The 19,415-nt window shown below is 42.7% G+C and overlaps 1 protein-coding gene across 7 annotated transcripts in view; it reads right to left on the bottom strand.

Annotated features, from left to right (window-relative positions):
- LRRC4C (leucine rich repeat containing 4C) overlaps positions 1-19,415 on the bottom strand; it is a 988,240-nt gene that overhangs the window by 168,318 nt on the left and 800,507 nt on the right. The window contains exons 1-2 of one of the 7 annotated variants that reach the window (XM_069740444.1): positions 5,846-6,616; positions 5,240-5,758 (exon numbers count right to left, since the gene is read on the bottom strand). The exons of 5 other annotated variants lie outside the window; for them this stretch is intronic. The gene's annotated coding sequence lies outside the window, so the exon portion shown is untranslated. Of the gene's footprint in view, positions 1-5,239; positions 6,617-19,415 lie in introns of those variants that run through there. One more of the 7 variants, XM_069740443.1, reaches the window with a different exon arrangement.

A 19,415-nucleotide genomic window follows, 5' to 3' on the forward strand; every position in this document is an offset into this window, starting at 1 on the left:
GCCATAATAATCAACATTAACAGAAATAAACACGTGAAATAGATCACTCTGTGTGTAATGACTCTATATAATATGAGATTCACTTTTTGTATGGAAAAACTGAAATAAATTAACATTTTAATGATATTCTAATTTTGTGAGAAGCACCTGCATATGGTATATGGACATAAGAGGGTCTTATGTAACAGCAGTATATGGTATATGGCGTCTTCCGGGTATGTAGGAGGCTGCAGATCTTCATATCTATGGTGAATGATTTCCAACTTGTGGCCGTTGCAAAATTGCAACCCCCAGCATGTGTCTGTCAGACCATGATGTGGGTTACTGGGGGTCACAGTTTATAGATGACTGCAGTACAAGAGGAAAATCATTTTGCAGCTCATTCGATCATCACAGCAGCGGCAGTAACAGAAGCCTGGGGGTAGTTGTTTCGCAATGGCTGGAGACCACTGCAGTGCATGAGAATGTGCTGTGAACAGTCATGTCAATGAGGTAATATAGTAGTTTCCAACCTCTTATTCTCAAGCCTTTGCAAAACCACTACTACTGCTAGCATGCTGCTGTCAGGACATGCTGGGGGTTGCAGATTTGCAATGGCTGGTGACCACTGCAGTGCATGAGGATGGGATGCGGACGGTCATGTTAATGAAGTAATATAGTAGTTTTCCAACCTCTTACTCTCGTGCCTTTAAATAATAACACTATTCCAAGCATTGTGCTGTCAGCACATGAAGGGGGTTGTAGTTTTGCAACAGCTGTAACGGAGGGCCACGGGTCTGAGATGCCGGTAGTACCTGAGGATGGGCAGATCGTAGCTACATGCCCCATCTTTGATACAGTAACTTATTCTTGATACAATGCATATCAGCAGATTAGGCAGTAACTATATATGTAATGTACGCATGGTTAGTGTATAAAAAAAAATTGGGAAAATAAACAATCCATGTGAAATCATAGCTACATAACAGATGCCGTTAGAAGGAGGCCATTGTACCTACGGGAGCCACATAAACCTTACAGAGGATTACTGGGTGAGTCCATGGTGCCATCATATATACAATATTTACAACTACATAGAGTATTAGACCCACAGACACCAGGCATGTGGTACTACATGGGACTAGCCCATTCTTGGCATCATAGTCCCTGGGGATGCAGAATTGGGGGCTTGTTGCAGTCATATCCAGCCTGGTCTTGGCACCATTGTATTACAGAGGACCATTGGTCATCTAATCCAGAAGATGAATCTAATCTTTTTTTTAACCACTAATTGGGATGAAAAACCACAAATTCAACCTTCTTCTTTGGCATCAGGACACTTTCAGTAATAGAGCATCCTACAGATTCTCACCAGATACATCCAGCTGTGAAACCAAGGAGTTATAAGTGTACCATCTATTACGGAGAAGTTATTTTTTGCCTATAGTGGTAGAGAATAATCAAAAACTAGGCTGTAGTGAAACATAATGGAGAGAGAAGAAGGCAGTGTTGGCCGCTGAAGTTGGAGAAGAGCCATGATCCATGAATGAAGTTACCGTAGTGTATAATGGACGTGGCTGATGATGACACTGGCAAGTGAACACACGTCATCACCTGGGAGCCATTGTCCATAAACCCACCATAGGTCAGTTCTCATGATCCAAAAGGTGTTACACTGTACCATGATGTGAAGGTAAGCTAGTATAATGGTCCACTGCCCACCAGTAGCCAGAGTTAGGTCTTTAGGCCGAATATATTAGGAATTCCTAAAAAATGGATTTTCATGGAATCTACAGGCCAAGGGTCTCCAGAAATCAACCCATGCAGTACCTAAATACGATGTCCAAGAATGTAAGGTCTAACACCAAGGAGATATTAGATCCTACAGCATTGATATTCAACCATAGTTGTTGCCAAACTGGCGAATGGTAACAATACCAAATACCAACTGGAAAGTCAACGACTACCATTCAAATTGGATTCTAGGAGAATTTTCCAAAAAGGTAAAAGACGGAAGATATATTTTTATGGAATGTTCAACCCAATGGCCTCTTATCCGACAGCCATTTATAAGTCATAAAGAGAGAGTGAAGACAAAGATGGATCCCAGAAACATCATCTACAATGGGGTCTACAGAAGCTTCAACATAGGCACAAAGTCACAGAGTGGACAGACGGTCATGGATTATGTTGGTTGTACCCCAGATCGAGCCCATAAATTCTGGTGATAAGCAACGAAAAACTTCTAAGTTATCACATTGTGTATGATGGAGATGGGAGACAATGCCGTTGACTACACAGTGTTAGTCATTCATGCTCCTAATATATTTTTCTCCTTTGATGCAGAGAATCTGTTATTTTCATGGACCTTCCTGAATAATTTGCACATTCAGAAATGATGGAGACGGCCATTGTTATAAGGCAGCGCTATCATCAATGCACATTCACCAAGGTCTCAGTAAGACAGAGCGTCCATTGTACGGGGAGACACATGAGACCTTTCAGACACTGAGCTCATTCCCTGCGAGCTCACCCTTGGCTTCTTCAGATTGTCATTGTGGGGGGCTCCCCTGATTCGTTACACCCAGGGGACCATATTAACTCATGAGACATCACTTGTGCTGACATTTTATGGCTCCTTATTCTGCTTTCGTTTAGGACAAATTTCTAATGTGAAGATATTTAGCTGAAAAAATGATGAAAGGATCAAGAGAAAAACTATTCTGCGCTGAGATTGTAAGATGTAAGAAAAATACGAAAATAAGGAATATTTCTCTCATATTTGGGCATTTATACACCAGCATCTACCTCTGACTTGTGATGCCGGTATAGAAAGTGGCAGCAAACATTGGTATTCTCAGCACACATCCATTTACTACTGAGATATACATAGGGTCTGTCCTGTGCTTAGAGAGAGTATATAAAAGGGATGGGAGGATGGATGGGTGAATGGATGAATGGAAGGGTGAATGGGTGGATGGATGGATGAAAGGATGGATGGCTGGGTGGATGGATGGGTGAATGGATGGATGGTTGGGTGGATGGATGTTTGGGTGGATGGATGGTTGGGTGGATGTGTGGATAGGTAGATGGGTGTGTGGATGGATGTATGGGTGGGTTGATGGATGGGTGGATGGATGGAGGGTATATGGTTGGATGCATGGATGGGTGGATGGATGGGTAAATGGGTGGTTGGGTAGATTGATGGATGGGTAGATGGATGGATACATGGGTGGGTGGAGGAATGGATGGATGGGTGGATGGATGGGTTGATGGATGGATGGATGGGTAGATGGGTTTGGGTGGCTGGATGGGTAGGTGGAGGGTGGATGGGTGGATGGAGGAGTGGATGCAGGGATGGATGGGTGGGTGGGTTTGTTTGGATGAATTGGTGGATGGAGGAGTGGATGCATGGATGATAGATCAGTGGATGGATGGATTGGTGGAGGAATGGATGCATGGATGGGTAGATGGATGGATGGGTAGATGGATGGATGGGTAGATGGAATTGGGTGGCTGGATGGGTAGGTGGAGGGATGGATGGGTGAGTGCTGGAGAGGATGCAGGGATGGATGGGTGGGTGGGTTTGGGTGGATGAATGGGTGGATGGAGGAGTGGATGCATGGATGGATGGATCAGTGGATGGATTGGTGGAGGAATGGATGCATGGGTGGAAGGATGGATAGATGGAGGGTGGGTTGCTGGATAGATGGGTAGATAGATAAATAGATGATAGATAAAGGGATGGATGGATGGAGGGTGGGTTAAATAGATAGATACTGTAAATAGATGAATAGATAGATAGGTGGATAGATGAATGGATGGAGGGTGGGTTGATAGATAGAGGAATGGATGGATGGATAGTGGATAGATGGCTAGATAGATGCTTTCAACAGATCCCTGTGTGTAGTCACATCCCTTTTTTACTTCTTTTGTACTTATATTTGGTGACTACAGATGAAGCATTGGATAAGGCCTTTGCGGTGGTCATGCAAAGTGAGATGTCAATAATTACCTGGCTGCCCCTAAAACTTTCTCCTGACGCTAAATCTCCCTGCCCCCCCTCCCCTGGCTCCTTCCCATTCAGGCAGGATACAGCTGAGGCCCCCGGGGAGTTCTGCTCCTCAATGCACAACTGCGGCTGCTGTTAAGATGCAAATCTCCCATCAAGGCTGCACATCCTCCAATACATGAGTAATTAATGGCGGGCTCTGGAGTTTACACATTGTGCTGAGCTGCTGCAAAAATCCCCCCAGAACGTCTCCCGCTGCTCCAGGTTCTGCCTTTTGGCCAAAACAGCCCATGTGTAAAACATCTATTCTGCTTCATCAATCTCCTCTGCGCTTCGAGATCCAGGCAACATTTATGTTAATGTGTGGACATGACCCCAACAGGGTTTCTTCAGAGAGCAGCTTCTGGTCACTGCAGTAATTACTCCATCAAGACACAGCCTGAAATCACTCAATAGACTCCAACAACAATAATTTAATAATTTCCACCAAGTGGAACCAATTCATCCAAGCGGGTCTTTCCCCCTGGCACCTTTTTTTTTTTTTATTCCTAATCTGGAAGTGAATTAAACTCCCAAACTGGGGATTAGTGGTTGCATTGGCGCAGAGGAGAGCTCCGCCATGAGCCATGAGGGTCAGGTCCCTCTAGGGGCTTGTCATTCTCAGGATTTCTAAACCCAAGGCACACAATGGCTGAGAAAGCCCGTGTCCCCCCGCCTGCATTCCACCACCTAGATATAGGCTCTTCCATTACGGGCAGAAATTCCTTAGACCTTTCGATCGTAAATTTATGGTAGATGGATCTCGAAAGGAAAGATAAATCACCCTAGATGTTGGAAAGATTCCGTCTGCGTGGGGCTGTGTGCAAAGATTACCATTATTATGCTCATCACATGCCATCCTTGGAGACAGGGGGGACCGTAGCAGATAGGGGGGGCACCCATACTCTGCTACACCGCATGGATCTAATAGGTAAGACAAGGCAGCAGCATCACCTCCACCACAATCCATGCATATTTAATGCAGCTGTAGGCTACAGGTGTAAAGGCACATGCAGGGACTAATGGGTTAACATCCTCACCGGGCTGCGTTATTGCTAAACCTACAATTTCCCCTGTGCATGCTTGCTCCTACAAATCCAACCATTCATCCCCCAAACTAACCCATTTGTTTTGTTTTTTTGCAAAATGCCCCATTTTTGGGGGGAGTATTCCAAGCCCATGTATTTGCAGATAAGGAGAGGTACCTACTGTGTCAGGACAGGATCCAGGTGAACATCCAGGATATTTTAGAGTCGAAGGACTGGAAATTGACCATTGGTGCCAACGTTGGAACAACTAGCCATGGCATACCCCCAGATTAATAGTATTCCAGCTCAACGTGTTCATTCAACTCTACCTGCAACTTGACGGATCATTTTACAGGGTTCGTAAAAAAAAAAATATATATATATACCCATCCCCTAAAAAATCATAATTAAAAAAAACATAAGACCAAGATATAGGAAGAGTAGACCTGTTCTTCCAACTTTTGCTGTCCAAGGTGCTGAAATTAAACCAAAGCAGCTCCCTCCACCTGAGGTCCCTTCACAAGGTGTCCAAGGGAGAAGGACAATGATGGAACCCTCAGTCTGCACCTCTTGGGTTCTGCCTTAAAATCCAATCCATCGCTGGTCCGTATGAAGCCTCCAATCTTCATAGTTATCCCACAGCTTCCATAACTCATCAGCTTGTCTAGGTCCAGCCAAATCCCAATAAGAAACTTTCACCCTTTCCAAAAAAAAAAAAAAAAAAGGATCTGATTAAATTTCCAATCACAGCCCAGTGCAGCTCTGCATGGTAGCTTCTTTTTCTCACCCTGCCTCCTATTTCTTGGATCCTGTAATCCTGATGCCCAAACTCCAGGCATTCAGTGTTCTCCTTCTGCTCAGCCTCCTCTGCAATTTCATGATATCACATTCACCGAGAGATGCAGCCTGCAATAAATCCTTCAGCCTTGCTTGGAAGCACCTGGTGGATTTTTCATATCATTCCTGGTTGATGATGAGGAGCTTAGGATAGCAAAAAAAAAAAAAATCCTGAATTGAGCGAGATCTGTCTCCACATGGGGTGGCTTGTCGGAGGGACTTAATTTAGGATTCTCCATCAAATGTTGCATTCGCCTTCTGCAAACTACCGCCACAATCCATGCCTGTGATGTGTCAACCAGTGGATCCTTCTAATTCAGGCAAATCGTGCTCTGTCTTCTTCTGGAACTGTGTGCTCTGCTCCTTCTCTTTCTGCTCAACCCCCTCCACTCAGGAAAACAGGAGGAAAAAAAACTACTTAATTTTCAGCAGCATATCCACAAATCAGATGCTTATAGTTCCTTGTTTCAGCAGAGAAATGCACAATTCATGCAGCAGAGCTTCCTTTACTCCACAGTCTCCGGCCAGATGAACATGGATCTTGCAATAACTCCTTATTGCAATTTCAGATTTCACATCGAGTGAAGCTTTGCTTCTTTCTCCGACTCCGGCCTCCCACCCACATTACCCCCCCCTCTGCCCTAAACCTTTTCCTATCCGCTTTCCCTTTTTTCCCTTTTTTTTTCTCTCTTCACCTCCCTCTCCCACTTTTTTTTTCTCCTCCTTTTCTCTGCTTGTGATGAATAAAATACAATTACCCAATTACCTCCCATCATCTTTGCACTGATTGGTCAATTGCATTAACACTTGATGTCTTTGAATAAGGGAATGAAGCCAACTGGTGGTGCAGGGCTGCCACCTACCTGTCACTACGGGGCACTGCAGTACCCCGTGCCCACAAAACTCGTGTCTTAGAGACAGATAAACATGTGTTGTTGTCAGAGCCGGGTTTTCTGCACCCTGATCAAGGTAAGCATTAAATTGGAAGAGAAATAGGCAGCAAATCTTAAAAAAAGATTTTATCTGCGAGAACTGCAACTGCCAGCATAACTCCAGCATTGTGTCTCTCGACCTCTAAAAGGTAAATAATGCCTACTGGAAACCCACCGACATTAATATTATCAGTTGGCATGCTGGGACATGTAGTCTGGCCGCTTTTTCATCTCCTCGTCTGACTAAAGCTTGGATCGGAACCAAATCACGTAAAATTAGAAGGAGGGAAAAAAAAGAAAGGAAAATGACGTAAATCATCATCGTCAACACATCTGCGCTGTGCGCCACGTCTGGAGAATATTCTTAACTCCTTCATGTCCCATGCAGAATGACTACCGCACTGCTATGGTTGTAGGACCTATGGTGGGACGCCGCACCATGCATGTTCATTTTGCATGACTTGTTGGTTCAGTCTTGGGGATGTCTTCTACCTTACCTCTCCGCCATATTGGAAAGAGCCAGTGCTTTGATCATTTTATGCAAAGGTGTGTCAAGGAAAATGCTCCAGTTCAACACTTATCCACCCAATTTTTGAGGAGTGACCACAGGTTCTCAATGGGACTGACGTCGGGGGAGTTTCCTGGCTGTGGAACCAAAAATGTTTAGTTCCAAGCCACTTAGTTCTCACTTTTTTGCCTTTGCGACCTGGTTTCCATCATGCTGGAAAAAGCATCATCACCACTAGGGTTGAGCGAAACGGATCGTTCATTTTCAAAAGTCGCCGACCCCTGTGTGGGGTCGGCCATGCAGTACGCGACTTTCGCGCCAAAGTCGCTTTTCGTATGACGCGCTTGGCGCCATTTTTTCAGCCAATGAAGGAGCGTGGGCAGAGTGATGACATAGGTCTTAGGGGCGTGGACGCCTATCGTCATCTTCTCGCTTGTGCGCTGTAGCGATTTGCAATGTGTAACACCAGCTTTTCTGTTCAGGGACGGAGGGGAGAGAGAGAAAGAGAGAAAAAATAAAAAAATTTAAAAAAAATAAAAAATTCCCATTGACTTTGCATTGGGTTTCGTGTTTCGGTCGATCCTCGACTTTTCGTCATAATCGGCCGATTTCACTCGACTCGACTTTAGAGATAGTCGGGTTTCGCGAAACCCGACTCGACCCTAAAAAAGTAAAAGTCACTCAACCCTAATCGCCACATCTCTCCTGGATGACGGGAAAAGTCGTTCTTGGAGGACGAGGTTTAGATCCAAATCTTTATTAATGGCCATGTTCAAAGGCAAAATTGTGAGTGACCCCCTCAATGGATGAGAAGCCATCACACATGAATGGTTTCAGGAATCTTTACGGTTTGCAGGACACATGGCAGCATCACCTTTTCTTTTCCAGTCAGTCATTCTTCTGGATGCCCCAAACTGTCTAAAGGGGGCTTCATCAGAGAACTAACCTTGCCCCATCCTCTGCAAAGTTATTTCTCTGATGAAGCCCCTTTAGATGGTTTGGGACATCTGGAAGAATGACTGCCAGGAGAAGAAAATGTGACGCTTCCATGAGTCCAGTGTGTTCCAACAGTAAAGCCTCCTGAGATCATTCATGTGTAGGGGCTTCTCATCCATGGAGGGGGCTCATTCACAGTTTTACCTAAGACCACGGCCAAGAATAAAGAAGAGGATCTAAACATCCTCCAAGAACAACGGCTCCCATCATCCAGGGCAATGTGGTGATGATGCTTTTTACAGCATGATGGAGACCAGGTCCCAAGGGAAAAGTGAGAACCATGTGGCTCGGTAATCAAATGTTGACATTTTGGGTCCACAGCTTGGAAACTCCCCAGATCTCCATCCCAAAGAGAATCTGTGGTCAATCCTCAAAAAGTGACAACCAAAAGCCAGAAATTGTGATAAACTCCAACCACTGATGAGAGAAAAATGGACGGCCACCAGTCAAGAGCTGCCCAGAAGCTGACATCCTGCTGCTGGGGTGCAGGCCAGAAGTCTTCAAGCATAAGGGTAAACATGTTATCTCAGCAGTTAGTACTGTCGCTTTGAAGCGTTCAAATTCCACCAAAGACAACATCTGCAAGGAGTTTGTGTGTTCTCGCCATGTTCGAGTAAGCTCCCTCTGGATTCTGAGTTTTTATGTAATACCTCTCCTGACCACAGGGTGTGCTGTTAGGGTGGAGTAGTCTGTGACTTTCTGTAAGCATGATGTGCAACTCTAAGGTGCCATCTAGTGGCAGAAATTTGTGTTGCAATATTTTAAATGTAATAATAAATAAAAATGTAAATGATTATTGCTAGATAGAAATATAACAGGCTACATTTAACATTTCTTACACTAACAGTGCTAGCAAATAATTTACAGAATTGGCTTCCAAACTGTGAATGTTCCGTCTGTTGTGAAACTACAATTAATAGCATATGGCTATCCTGGCATGCTGGGAGTTGCAGTTACACAAGAGTAGGGGAGCCAGAGATTGAAGGAATAATAGAAAATATGATAATAATGTGGATCTGGGATCAAGACCCTCAGTGACGGCCGTCAGCCAGTGGCCAGATTATATTGGGATCTAGTTTAGCACTGACTAACACGGCCCCCGCTCTGATTAGCTGATAGATGATAGATAATAAATAGATAGATAGAGAATAGATAGATAATAGATAGATAATAGATAGATAATAGATAGATGATATATAGATAATAGATAGTTAATAACATAGTAACATAGTTAGTAAGGCCGAAAAAAGACATTTGTCCATCCAGTTCAGCCTATATTCCATCATAATAAATCCCCAGATCTACGTCCTTCTACAGAACCTAATAATTGTATGATACAATATTGTTCTGCTCCAGGAAGACATCCAGGCCTCTCTTGAACCCCTCGACTGAGTTCGCCATCACCACCTCCTCAGGCAAGCAATTCCAGATTCTCACCGCCCTAACAGTAAAGAATCCTCTTCTATGTTGGTGGAAAAACCTTCTCTCCTCCAGACGCAAAGAATGCCCCCTTGTGCCCGTCACCTTCCTTGGTATAAACAGATCCTCAGCGAGATATTTGTATTGTCCCCTTATATACTTATACATGGTTATTAGATCGCCCCTCAGTCGTCTTTTTTCTAGACTAAATAATCCTAATTTCGCTAATCTATCTGGGTATTGTAGTTCTCCCATCCCCTTTATTAATTTTGTTGCCCTCCTTTGTACTCTCTCTAGTTCCATTATATCCTTCCTGAGCACCGGTGCCCAAAACTGGACACAGTACTCCATGTGCGGTCTAACTAGGGATTTGTACAGAGGCAGTATAATGCTCTCATCATGTGTATCCAGACCTCTTTTAATGCACCCCATGATCCTGTTTGCCTTGGCAGCTGCTGCCTGGCACTGGCTGCTCCAGGTAAGTTTATCATTAACTAGGATCCCCAAGTCCTTCTCCCTGTCAGATTTACCCAGTGGTTTCCCGTTCAGTGTGTAATGGTGATATTGATTCCTTCTTCCCATGTGTATAACCTTACATTTATCATTGTTAAACCTCATCTGCCACCTTTCAGCCCAAGTTTCCAACTTATCCAGATCCATCTGTAGCAGAATACTATTTTCTCTTGTAGATAGATAATATATAGTTAATAGATAATATATAGATAGATGATAGATTATAGATAGATGATAGACAATAGATAAATAATAGATACCGTAGATCATAGATAATATATAATAGATAGATGATATATAGATAATAGATAGATCTCCTGACGTCTCCCCTGAGGAATGACACATTGTTACATTGTATCTGCAGTATTCTCTGCCGTTCTGTAGATCACAGTGGTTCTATAGATGCGGCTCTTATGACCGGTGATGATGACATTTTGTAGATCTCGGTGTGGAGATCACCAGACTCGGCAGAGCGTTGTTCTTGTGACTGTGGTTTTGGAGCTTTGCTCGCCTCCTCTGGGACAGCTGACAGCTCCATTAGGTTGGCGTATGCTGACGGATGAGTATACAGCATACGTGTGAACTCTCTCACATGCTCACATGACAGCGCTGCCCCCGGCCCTGTGCCAGGAGAAGGTTCTCATATCTGAGGAAAGCATGCTTCACGGTCAATTACGGAGAATGTTTAGGGGAGGTTTAGCAAAAAGGAATATCTCATTAACTAATTGCATCATATTAAACCATAGCGGCAGATTCTGGGGAGAAAAGCTCCGATCGTCCTGACTTCTGCCACAGACCATGGATCAGACTCTCTGCTAATAATCAGAGAAGATTGTCATTGTGTGTTGTGCAGACACCAGCAGAAAATATGCAGGAAAGCAGCAGCAGAAAGAACGCAGTGTTCTTCTCTTCATGTGAACACGGCCTCTGCGTTACAATTATATTACACTACATGGTGGCCCGATTCTAACGCATCGGGTATTCTAGAATATGATTGTAGTTTAGTTATGAAGATTTAAGAATAATGCAATGAATACACAGAATATGACCGGCCGGCCGGGCGTGACCAATCAGCGAAGCGTGGTTCAAATTCCGCATTAATTCGCGACCCGACTGCACCTGTTGCTGATTGGTCATGCCCGGCCTGGCGCGACCAATTAGGGAAGCCAGGACCAGCTTCAGGTTTTTGAGGGCCACGGTCGAAAGAGTGTTACGTAGTATATAGCACAGCCATGTAGTATATAGCACAGTCATGTACTATATAATTGTTTAAGGGGTACTTTTGTCTGTCTGTCCCAGATATTCATTGGTCGCGGCCTCTGTCTGTCACGGAAATCCAACTCGCTGATTGGTTGCGGCAAAACAGCCACGACCAATCAGCGACGGCCACAGTCCAGCGCCAAAATGGCCGCTCCTTCCTCCCCGCAGTCAGTGCCCGCTCCATTATCCCCTATGCAGCATCAATAGTAAAAAGATCTACTGTTAAAAATAATAAAAAAAATAAAAAATCATTATATACTCACCTTCTGGCGCCTTTCCCGCTCCTCGCGACGCTCCGGTGACTGCTCCATGCAAGCAACAGGTTCCGGTGGCAAGGATGGTTTGCGAGAAGGACCTGCCATGACATCAGAGTCATGTGACCGCGACGTCATCACAGGTCCTGCGCCCATACCAACCCTGGGACCGGAAGCTGCCGCGTGCACCTCACACAGGGCCAGGACTTCAACGGGCTTTCGGAGGGAAAGTATATGTTTATTTTTTATTTTAAGTCTGTATACTACGTGGCTCTGTGCTGTATACTCTGTGGCTGGGCAATATACTACGTGGCTGGGCAATATACTACGTGGCTGGGCAATATACTACGTGGCTGGGCAATATGCTATGTGGGCTGTGCAATATACAACGTGACTGGGCAATATACTACGTGGACATGCACATTCTAGAATACCCGATGCGTTAGAATCGGGCCACCATCAAGTGTATTATATAAGAGCCCACGTAGCATATAACACAGGCCATGTAGCATATAGCACAGCCATGCAGTATATAGCACAGCCACATAGTATATAGCACAGCCCACGTAGTGTGTAACACAGCCCACGTAGTATATAGCACAGCTCACGCAGTATATAACACAGCTCACATAGTATATAACACAGCCCACGTAGTATATAGCACAGCCCACATAGTATATAACACAGCCCACGTAGTATGTAGCACAGCCCATGCAGTATATAGCACAGCCCACGTAGTATATAATACAGCCCACATAGTATATAACACAGCCCATGTAGTATATAGCACAGCCCACATAGTATATAGCACAGCTACTTAGTATATAGCACAGTCACGTAGTATATAACACAGCCCACGTACTATATAGCACAGCCCACATAGTTTGCAACACAGCCCACATAATATATAGCACAGCCCAAGCAGTATATAACACAGCCCACGTAGTATATAACACAGTCCACATAGTATATAACAAAGCCCACATAGTTTATAGCCCAACCCACGCAGTATATAACACAGCCCACGTAGTATATAGCACAGCCCACTTAATATATAGCACAGCCCATGCAGTATATAGCACAGCCTACATAGTATATAGCACAGCCCATGCAGTATATAGCACAGTCAACATAGTATATAACACAGCCCATGTGGCATATATAACAGCCACGTAGTATATAGCAGTGTAGGCACATATCCCTGTTAAAAAAAGAATTAAAATAAAAAATAATTATATATTCACCTTCCGGAGGCCCATGGATCCAGCCCAGGCCTTTAGCGATGCTTCTGCCAGGTCTGTTCCCAATGATGCTTTGCGGCAATAACCCGTGATGATGTAGCGGTCTCGCGAGACCGCCACATCATCTGGGGTCATTACCGCAAAGCATTACTGGAACTGGAGCATCGCGAGGTGCGGGAAAAGCTGCTGAGGACGCTGGAAGGTGAGAATGTAAGGTTTTTTTTTTTTATTATTATTATTTTTAACATTATATCTTATTACTATTGGTGCTGCATACCCAGCATCAATAGTAAAGAGTGAAGCAGTGTTTAAATCCCGCCCCAATATCGCTGATTGGTCGCACGCGGAATTTCCGTGACAGACAAACAGATGAAAGTGGACCTTAGACAATTATATATAGAGATTTTTTTATGAATTTAATAGAGAAAAATATAAATATCAATCACAATTTTTTTTTTACATCATTTACCGATTCCCATAAATATTCAGATCGCTGCGTTGTGCGAGTCGTTACGGTTACAGAGATACAAATATGGTCAGGCTATTTGCTGATTTGTGATGTTCATTATTTAAAAAAAAAAAGCGTTAAAAATGACATTATTTTAAATGCTTTTCATTATTTTTAAGTAATTTTATATGATAAAAAAAAAAATATTCTCTCTCTAGAATACAATTACATAGAAATACACTGCTATGTAAAATGTATCTTTATATAATCTGTATGTGGATTTAGAGCCTGCAATACAGATCAAGTACACAAAATTCTCCCCAGAGCTCGTGGCTCAATTGCTTTAGCTCCTGCCTGTAATGTTCAGGGTTTGATTATAGGGAAGACTGTAAACAAGAAATACATTTTTTTATTATTATTTTTAGTAGTGTTATAGGAACAAAAAAAAAATCAGAATTTTTCTTCAACTCAGTATACAGGGAACATAAAAGTACACTGAAATATACAATGTATCTCTAAGTACCTGCACTGTCTGTAATACAGGTTAGGATTACCAAATTCACATGTCTATTATTATGGGCTGTGGCTGATAGATAAAGCTGCTGCCTGTGAACATTGACATGGGAGTTTGAGTCCTGATCACAGGAGAAGATGCATTGAATATTATAATTTAATTTATGCAAAGAGTTGAGGCCACACCCCTAAGAAGGAGGAGCTATGGAGCGAAGAAGTCTAGTGATGAGCAAACTTGATCAGATAATGTGTTATCCGAGCATCCTCGGGTCCTAACCGAATGTCTTCAGCATGCTCGAAAAATATGTTTGCGTTCCCGCGGCTATTCATCTGTCGAACAGTCGCGGGAACTCAATTTACACATTCAAAATCCGTCCCAAAGCCCTTGGATATGATGTCACATTACGGAGTCCTAAATATCATAGGTGCACTTTAGTTACTTCCAGCATCCTGGAAAAACCTTTCTTAAAGGGGTTTCCTCGAAATTAAACATGGGTGGCCATTCTACAGGGACAGCCAGTGAGACTTTTTCACTAGGGTTAAAACTGTTTGAAAACGTTTTTTATTTTCTTCAAATCTGTTTTTATTTATAGATAAGGGAGAAGCCATGTTGACTAAGCTTCTAAAAGCAGAGGTTCAAAGATATTCTGTACGGCAGCCACATGGACAAAGAAAGCAGCTGTCTGCAGATGAATCATTGTCTACTTTATGCCAGAGCGGTGAAGCTCAGTGACTTATGTATGGATGGGGAGAAGGTGAGCTGTGACATCACCTATTGTGAATGGTGGATCCTGTGTTATCTACTGTATATAGAGGTGTTATCAGTCATTGTACAGGAGGAGGAGGTGAACTGTGACATCACCTATTGTGAATGGTGGATCCTGTGTTATATACTGTATATAGAGGTGTTATCAGTCATTGTACAGGAGGAGGTGAGCTGTGACATCACCTATTGTGAATGGTGGATCCTGTGTTATCTACTGTATATAGAGGTGTTATCAGTCATTGTACAGGAGGAGGAGGTGAGCTGTGACATCACCTATTGTGAATGGTGGATCCTGTGTTATCTACTGTATATAGAGGTGTTATCAGTCATTGTACAGGAGGAGGAGGTGAACTGTGACATCACCTATTGTGAATGGTGGATCCTGTGTTATATACTGTATATAGAGGTGTTATCAGTCATTGTACAGGAGGAGGTGAGCTGTGACATAACCTATTGTGAATGGTGGATCCTGTGTTATCTACTGTATATAGAGGTGTTATCAGTCATTGTACAGGAGGAGGAGGTGAGCTGTGACATCACCTATTGTGAATGGTGGATCCTGTGTTATCTACAGTATATAGAGGTGTTATCAGTCATTGTACAGGTGGGGGAGGTGAGCTGTGACATCACCTATTGTGAATGGTGGATCCTGTGTTATCTATTGTATATAGAGGTGTTATCAGTCATTGTACAGGAGGAGGAGGTGAGCTGTGACATCACCTATTGTGAATGGTGGATCCTGTGTTATCTACTGTATATAGAGGTGTTATCAGTCATTGTACAGGAGGAGGAGGTGAGCTGTGACATCACCTATTGTGAATGGTGGATCCTGTGTTATCTACTGTATATAGAGGTGTTATCAGTCATTGTACAGGAGGAGGAGGTGAGCTGTGACATCACCTATTGTGAATGGTGGATCCTGTGTTATCTATTGTATATAGAGGTGTTATCAGTCATTGTACAGGAGGAGGAGGTGAGCTGTGACATCACCTATTGTGAATGGTGGATCCTGTGTTATCTACTGTATATAGAGGTGTTATCAGTCATTGTACAGGTGGGGGAGGTGAGCTGTGACATCACCTATTGTGAATGGTGGATCCTGTGTTATCTATTGTATATAGAGGTGTTATCAGTCATTGTACAGGAGGAGGAGGTGAACTGTGACATCACCTATTGTAAATGGTGGATCCTGTGTTATCTACTGTATATAGAGGTGTTATCAGTCATTGTACAGGAGGAGGAGGTGAGCTGTGACATCACCTATTGTGAATGGTGGATCCTGTGTTATCTACTGTATATAGAGGTGTTATCAGTCATTGTACAGGAGGAGGAGGTGAGCTGTGACATCACCTAATGTGAATGGTGGATACTGTGTTATCTATTGAATATAGAGGTGTTATCAGTCATTGTACAGGAGGAGGAGGTGAACTGTGACATCACCTATTGTAAATGGTGGATCCTGTGTTATCTACTGTATATAGAGGTGTTATCAGTCATTGTACAGGAGGAGGAGGTGAGCTGTGACATCACCTATTGTGAATGGTGGATCCTGTGTTATCTACTGTATATAGAGGTGTTATCAGTCATTGTACAGGAGGAGGAGGAGGTGAGCTGTGACATCACCTATTGTGAATGGTGGATCCTGTGTTATCTACTGTATATAGAGGTGTCATCAGTCATTCTACAGGAGAAGGAGGTGAGCTGTGACATCACCTATTGTGAATGATGGATCCTGTGTTATATACTGTATATAGAGGTGTTATCAGTCATTGTACAGGAGGAGGAGGTGAGCTGTGACATCATCTATTGTGAATGGTGGATCCTGTGTTATCTACTGTATATAGAGGTGTTATCAGTCATTGTACAGGAAGAGGAGGTGAGCTGTGACATCACCTATTGTGAATGGTGGATCCTGTGTTATCTACTGTATATAGAGGTGTTATCAGTCATTGTACAGGAGGAGGAGGTGAGCTGTGATATCGCCTATTGTGAATGGTGGATTCTGAGTTATCTACTGTATATAGAGGTGTTATCAGTCATTGTACAGGAGGAGGAGGTGAGCTGTGATATCACCTATTGTGAATGGTGGATTCTGAGTTATCTACTGTATATAGAGGTGTTATCAGTCATTGTACAGGAGGAGGAGGTGAGCTGTGATATCGCCTATTGTGAATGGTGGATTCTGAGTTATCTACTGTATATAGAGGTGTTATCAGTCATTGTACAGGAGGAGGAGGTGAGCTGTGATATCGCCTATTGTGAATGGTGGATCCTGTGTTATATACTGTATATAGAGGTGTTATCAGTGACTGTAATACTCTGTTATAATAGAAAGACTGCTGATCTTCACTGAAAAAAAACTTGTCAGACTATTACGAAGCTCAAAGAGAAAACTACAAGAATTTTATTACCGTATGTTTAATATAATAAAATGTTTGTAAAAAAAAAATTGCAATGAGATAAATGAAGAGCTTTAACACGTGGTCATGTTCTATTTGTTTATTTGAAGCCAAAATGCAGACATAACATATAAATTCAGCTGGGACTTAGTCTACGTTTATTTGGAAAGTTTACTTTTTTCATTTAAAGTTTCTGATCTGGCAATATATCAGCATCTGGTGCATCCAATCTGTTCCGCCTGATCTGCTGGTTACAAAAATACATTTTTGGATGGCTTTATATGATAAGTGCACGTTTTATTGAGTTGACATAATGTGTTCTCCTAACTGTTCATGAAATAATATTGGTACTGAAATAATAAGCGCGGCGCTATTTGTTCCCCTCGTTTAGCTAAATTCAGTCATTTTTTGTGAATTTCTCAAACTCTGGAAAGTGTCCAAGATTTTATGCGTCTCGATTTCCACACAGGTGGTTTTAAATGACTGAGAAATTAAGTAATTTGTGCAGGAATTCATTAGTATCGATACATTTGAAGCTCACAATTGGTATCTGTATTATCTCTCTCCGAAGGGCATAGACTGAGAAGAGGCGTCCAACGTAAGAATCTCAATCACAACACATCCAGAATAGGAGGATCCGGCGTTTATTTCATTTCCTTCTTTCCTTTTCATGTGGAAGTGAATGATAATGTTGTCCCGTTCTTGGTTCCTAATTTATTTTATGCTTAAACCGATATATAAATACTGCACTGAAAGGGATCTTAATCAAAAAACATCTTTATTGAATACAAACACTATTAAAAAATACATAGACCAGTCACTCCCCCGGAAGAAGGCACGCACGCCGAAACGCGCGTTGGGGTGTTGGCGCCGCATGTCTGAGGTAACTATGCTGCATTAATCTGTATTCCTTGTCCTGATGTTCGCTTGGATGTGGTGCTGATGTCTTTCACTAGCGTAGTAGTATTTACTCCAATATATTGGGATCATTAACACACCATGTTCACTATAAGGACTGTATCTGTGACTAGAGCAATGTTGTTTTCCTCTTACCTGTGGCCCCCGGTGTAGTTGTCACCTCTTAGAGTTTTCCATCTGGTCTATGTATTTTTTAATAGTGTTAGTATTCAATAAAGATGTTTTTTGATTAAGATCCCTTTCAGTGCAGTATTTATATATCGGTTTATCTATTATAACTGCATGGGATTTCTGTTTCAGTAATCCCCTGTATTGGCACAGGTGTATTGTTCATAACACGCTGTGTATTGTGTTCTATATTGGCTATTATTTTATGCTTGTAGTAAGACATTTCAGTACGGGCTCACAACTTCCAATCAGGAAGGAAGATCTCCTTATATCCCACTATTTCTCTCATGCTGCACCAGTTTTCCGGAATGCGCTACCCTAGACAATCAAATTTTAATCACACCCTAAAACCATTTATTTTTAGGGAACCCTATAATTTGACTTCCAAGACTGCATTCAATGATACCCCCCATACTTTTGTCGGGGTCGTCACGACATTATCCTTCCTTCACCAGTCATTCCAAATTAGATTATGTGAGCATTGGTACCGGATAAGAATGAGTCAGACAAAGGCTGGTTCAAACTCAGTGCATGCCCGTATGTCTACAAGGTGTAGCAACGTCACAGCAACTGAACTCTTTATTTCCTTTTTCCTATACACAGCATTATATGGTCTATTGGGGGAAGGTGTGCAGAGGGCGGGGTTAGGCGGGGTTTAAGCAATATGTCTAGTATTCAGTCTTTCTGGTTGGTCCTGACGTCATCTGATGGATCCTCCTTTCTCCACGTCACTTTAAGTTTCGACTTCAACAGAAATGATACTTAGCTTCTGGAATGTGAAACTTGCTTCTTTAGCAGAAGCAGAACTAGGGCAAAGGTGAATACTGGCAGCCATGTTAAATACAGTTACATTTGCATTAGCAAGCAAAGGGAAAAAACTTATTGTTTCACAGCATAAGAATATAAAAGTACAAATGTGTATAAAGAAAATATATTTTCACCTTGACACTTTCTCCACTATAATGTACTTTTTATCTCTGTCCGACATCTCCTTTGTTAGACCTCAGACAATAATGCAACCTATACACATTAAATAACTGTCAGTTGTCGATTGACGAATGTCTCGCCCAACTTTTCCATAGACATGTGTGCTCACCTCATTGAGCACTCATGTGTTTTAAAAATGAGAGCGGAGAAAGTCGCTGCCAGACACCTATAGTAGGTGCTCTCTGGCACTACAGAGTA

Source organism: Ranitomeya imitator, chromosome 9, assembly GCF_032444005.1.
Source record: "Ranitomeya imitator isolate aRanImi1 chromosome 9, aRanImi1.pri, whole genome shotgun sequence".
Classification (NCBI taxonomy): Eukaryota; Metazoa; Chordata; class Amphibia; order Anura; family Dendrobatidae; genus Ranitomeya; species Ranitomeya imitator.